Below are 6,000 nucleotides of genomic sequence, written 5' to 3' on the forward strand. Positions count from 1 at the left end.
CTATGGTACTTAACATCTGAAGTCATCAGTCGCCTAGAACTTAGAACTCCTTAAATCTAACTAAGCTAAGGACATCACACACATCCATGCCCGAGGCAGGATTCGAACCTACGACCGTAGCGGTCGCGCGGTTCCAGACTGAAGCGCCTCGAACCTCTCGGCCACATCGGCCGGCCCCTACAAGACAACGGTGTGGCATTTCGGGGGGAGTAATATGCTGACGTAAGCTGCGGCCAGCACACTGGTCGGCGAATATGTATTGCAAAGATCGATAGTCGGCGATCGATCAAGTGTGCCCATCATGAGAGAGGCTAGAGACAGACTTGCAAGCAACAGGCCGCCAACGCGCTCTCGACCGCAAGTATTTAGGCCACCGCCGCTGACCAGAGGACCTCAGACATCGAATCATTCAACTGGCTCACTGACTCTTGTAACAGCAAGAATACCGATAATGTCTGCAAAAGTACTATTACTGATGAGCTCGTGCCACAGAACATGGACGCTATTAAAGTTAAATATCTGGTACAAGTAAATAAAGAACCATATTAATTCACGTGTGCATTTGTGTTGTATAAAGAGAATACCAGCCACCCATAACAACATCCTTTCCCTTGTTTCCTGTGTTACGAGATTCTACAGTGACGATGGGGATACTACATCAGGAAATCTGACAAACAGTTTCTAGGTGCTATCTGTGGCTGACAATTCCCTTAGCCAGATGCAGTCGCTTGTCCTGTTTTAGAGGAACCTCTCAGTGTGCAAGAGCTGGGCAGTCACAGAAGATGAAAGTATTGCTAACTATGAGCTCCAGTGTTAGGTATGTTTTGGGGTCCCTTAGTGACATGGCTGCCAAGGACGGGAAGAAAGCTGGTGTGCACTCAATGTGCATACAGGGTACAACCATTCCAAACCAGGAACCGGTCTTTCTGGATATCGTGAGGAGCACAGATGCATCCATTGCCCAGTAGTGGTTCATGTCAGTATCAATGGTGTGTGTCAGTTTGGATCATCAGAGATTCTCTCCAGTTTCGAGCGTGTATCAGAAGGGATAAAGGCTACTAATCCCACTTGCGAGATGAAAGCAGATTTTACCATTTACAACATAGTCGACGAGGTCGATAATGGACCTCTGATAGCCAAGTGGTGGGTCTGAATTGGCTTCGACGGTTGTGCGACCATGTAGGCTGCAGATTACTCGACATGCGCGATGGGTGGTGGGGTTTCGGGTTCCGCTAAATAGGTCAAGAGTCCATTGCACGCAGGAGGCGGCTACACGGGTAGCGAGGCCTGTGTGACGTTTACTGGGAGGTTTTTTCAGGCTAGAGGGCCTCAGGGAAGCACAGAAAGGGCTTCGGTCTCACAATGTGTAGGTCAAACACAGGAAGAATGTAGATCTAGTAGGCATTAGCATAACAGTTGTAAACTGCCATAGGTGTGTTGGGAAAGTATCAGACCTCCAAGAGCTAATAGAAGGCACTGATGCTCGAATCGTTATATGTACTGAAATCTGGACATACGTGGAGATAAGTTCAGCCGAATTATTGCGAAGGACCTAACGGTGTTCAAAAAAGATAAGCTACACAATAAAATAATAATTGGATCCTCTTTACTGACTTCCTAGCTTAGATGATACAATTGCTGAAAGGCTCAAAGAAAACTTGAGTCTACTTTCAAACATGCACCTGACACTTACAGTCATAATTGGTAGGGACCTCAATTTACCCTCCATTTGTTGGCGAAAATAGATGTTTAAATCTGGATATAAGCATAAAATATCATCCGAAATAGTGCCAAACGCATTATAACAAAGTTATTTTGAAGAATTGTTCATGAGGTCACTCAAATAGTAAACTGTTGTGAAAACACATTTGAGCTCTTAGCAACAAATAATCATGAGCTAATACCGAGCTTCAAAACGGATACAGGGATTAGTCAACACAGGGTTGTCGTAGCGAGATTGAATACTATAACTCCCAAATTCACCAGAAATGAACGAGAAATACATCTACTCAAAAATGTAGATAAAAATGCGCCTGACGCCTTCCGGAGAGACAGTCTACACCATTTCCAAATTAAAAATGTTAGTGTAGACAAGATGTGGCTTGAACTCAAAGAAATAGTATCGACAGCAATTGAGAGATTTATACCAAATAAATAAACAAATGAAATAGCTGATCCCCAATGGTACAAAAAACAACTCGGAACACTTTTGCGGAAACAACTGCAATAACATACCAAATTTCAATGAACGCAAACCCCTTAAGATTGGCGATCTTTTACAGATTCTCGAAATTTAGCGTGGAGTTCAATGCGAGGTGCTTATAATAGTATCCACAACGAAACTTTTTCTCGAAACCTGTAGAAAATTCAAAGAGATTCTGATAGTATTAAAGTATGCTAGCGGCAAGACACAGTCGATGCCTTCTCTGCTCGATTGCAATAGAAACACTGTCCATGACAGAGCTGCTAAAGCAGAGTGACTAAACACAGCCTTCCCAAGTTCCTTCACCAAAGAAGACAGTAAATACTACATAATTCGAATCCAGAACAGCTGCCAACATAACTAACTTAGAAGTGGATATCCTCAGAGTAGTGAAACAACTTAAATCAGTTAATATACATGTTGTGTACATAGTTCCGCGTAGTCAGCGCATACACAACTTTCCCACTAGAGCGCGCCCCGCTAAGCACAACAGTGCAGGCGCAGCGCTCGTCCGTCTCTGCACTAGGAGATGGCGCTGCCTTAGAGACGGACCAAATTCTGCTTCCGCCGATCCGCCATGTAATGCAGTCAATGAGATTGCTGCTAACGTAGAACCTTTTCTCCTCGCGGATCACACTCGCGCAGTGATACATGAATGCGCGAGGTATTATAACGAGTGTACAGACCTCCGATTAGTCAGTCTGCATTTGTCTGCACCAGTCTGTACCAGTCTGCATTAGTCTGTGCCAGTCTATAGTCAAGCTTCAGTCTGCACCTAAGAAGATTATCATATTCCTGTACATAACCATGAAGATAAATGTATAGACACTTTGTCAAGTATCAGAGATTTGTGAGAATGAGAAAAACGAACCAAGACCAAAGGAACTTCAGATTTCAATTGTAAATAGCATCCAGAATCAAGTTGCATAATGTTTATGCTTGTTATTATTTTAATAAATGTGTGTGAAAATTAATCAAGTTCTGTTTAAAGTTGGTCACCGTCGATCTGCTACTCTAAGCGTACAAGTGGCATTTCTATCGTCTGACCTAATGGCAGAAGATAAACACGCCACGATAAGACCACGAGACATATTGCTGACACTCGCCTACTTCGTCAGAGCGACAAGTCAAATAATCTGATAGTGTGTGTACCGAAAACCTTACAGTACGCACACCACAATACAAATAGGTTCCTTTTAGAGCATGCTGACGCAATAGCTCCATACTTAACAATCATACACATCTGGTCACTCGACGAAAGATCCGTACCCAAAGAGTGAAAAGGTGCACAGGTCACACCAATAGTCAAGAAAGGCAATAGGGATAATCCACTAAATTACAGGCCCATATCATTAACGTCGATTTTGGAACATATATTGTGTTGGGATATTATGAATTACATGGAAGAGAACGGTCAGTTGCCACATAGTCAACACGGATTTAGAAAATATCGTTCTTGTGAAACACAACTAGCTCTTTACTCACAGGAAGTGTCGAATGTTATCGACAAAGGATTTCAAATTGATTCCGTATTTCTAGTTTTGCAGAAGCTTTTTGGCGCCGTACCTCACGAGCGGCTTGTAATCAAATTGCTTGCTTATGAAATATGTCTCACTTATGCGATTAGGATCGTGATTTTCTGTCAGAGAGGTCACAGTTCGTAGTAACTGACGGAAAGTCATCGAGTAAAACAGAAGTGATTTCTGGCGGTCAGTTCCGCATGTACGAGTATATAAAAAATTTAGGAGGTAATCTGAGCATCCTTCTTAGGTTGTTTGCAGATGAAGCTCTCATTTATCGTCTAATAAAGTCCTCAGAAGATCAAAACAAATTGCAAAAGGATTTAGATTGTCAGTTGACCCTAAATCATTAAAACTTTGAGGCCATTCACTTAAGTGTTAAAAGTAATCCGTTAAACTTCGGTTACACGATAAATCACTCAAATCTAAAGGCTGTAAATTCAACTAAATACTTAGGAATTACAAACAACTTAAATTGGAAAGAACACGCAGAAAATGCTGTGGAGAAAGTGAACCAAAGACTGTGTTTTATTGGCAGAACACTTAGAAGATGCAACAGATCTAGCAAAGAGACTGCCTACACTACCCATGTCTGTCCTCTTTTGGAGTTCTGCTGACCGGTGTGACATCCTTACCAGACACGATTTTTAGGAGTACATTGAGAAAATACAAAGAAGAGCAGCACATTTTGTATCTTCAATAAATAGGAGAGAGATTATTAGTGACATGATAGAGGATTTGGGGTGGACATCATTAAAGAAAAGGCTTTTCTTGTAGCGGCGGTGTCTTCTCACGAAATTTCAATCATCTTTGAATCATCAGCTTTCTCTGCTGAATGCGAAAATATTTTGCTGACACCGTCCTACACAGGGTGAAACGATAATTATAATAAAATAGGGGAAATTAGCGCTCGCATGGAAAGATGCAGATGTCCGTTTTCTCCGCTAGCTGATCGAGAGTGGATAACGAATTATTGTGAAGGTGGTTCGATGAATACTCTGTGAGGCACTTAGCAATGTAGATGTAGATGATGATGATTATGATGATGAACAACTTTAATCGACGGTAAGTATCCAATGACAACATTCTTTCCTGGTGACCGTCTTCTTATAGCTGACAGCACGGACAGTCTTCAAGAATTCATTTATAAATCAAATATTACTGCCAAGAGCTGGATCCCAAAAATAAAAGTCATCGCTTTTAAAAGTCAATACGGGGCTCCATGCAAAACGGTAATGAACATCAGGAAAATAGAGTGAGCGATGAATTCAATTTCTTGCGAAATACCATCTCCTTCAAACATAAAGGATATGTACCGAAATCATTAAAATACTCAGTTACGTAAGTGAGACCATATAAAAATGGTGAGGAAAGAAATTCAAACAAAACTTTACAAAGTAATGGCCATTCCATCTATACTTTACATCACGGAGTCTAGGACAATAACAACTGCAAAAGAACGAAGAACACAAGATGCGGAAATAAGATTTTTAAGAAGAGCTACTGGGATTAGACAATCTAATACCAGAGGTTGTAGAACAATAAGACACGAATTAGGATTTAACAGCAAACGAATAGATCAAAAAGTACAGAAATCAGTGGAGACACTATGTCACAAGAATGAATGAAAATAGAATGCCAAAAGAGTAATTAATTATTGACCAAATAGGTAGACCAAGAAAGGCATATAGAGAACCTATAGTAACTGACCACAAATAAGAGAGGAACTGAGCAAGAGAACATAGTAGACAAATGCCTAACTCTTGAAGAAAGATGAAGTAGAAGAAATCAGCAACAATCCGCTGGTGTTGTGTCTGATGGTGAAGACTGTGGCAGGTTAGGAAACACATGGCATTCAAGTGCATCAAGGACAAAATCATCTCACAATCCTTTCCTCGCAGGTGGGTAAATGTGCGAATAGCTTGACTAATTATCGCTCTAGATAATTCTCGGAAAAGACAGTAATCATAAATTCCTTGACCTTACTTCACTACTGCATGTTTGCGTGAGATATCTCACACCTGCCACAACACAGTCAGAAGATTCACACGCGACGCCATCCAAGCTTTCTCGGAAAGTGTTTATAATCACTTCGGTACTTGATGCACGTGCCTGATAGAAACAACTGGCTTCTATTTTTAATCCGCTTTTGACACTTATCTTCAATCGATCATTTTATGGAAAATTTAAATAACGATTATCGTAACTGGTTCCGGCCAGAAACGGACATAGTGGTTTTTCATAGCTGTCCGCGTCGTTAAACGTTCGTGAACCGGT

The sequence above is a fragment of the Schistocerca nitens genome, chromosome 2 (assembly GCF_023898315.1).
Source record: "Schistocerca nitens isolate TAMUIC-IGC-003100 chromosome 2, iqSchNite1.1, whole genome shotgun sequence".
NCBI lineage: Eukaryota > Metazoa > Arthropoda > Insecta > Orthoptera > Acrididae > Schistocerca > Schistocerca nitens.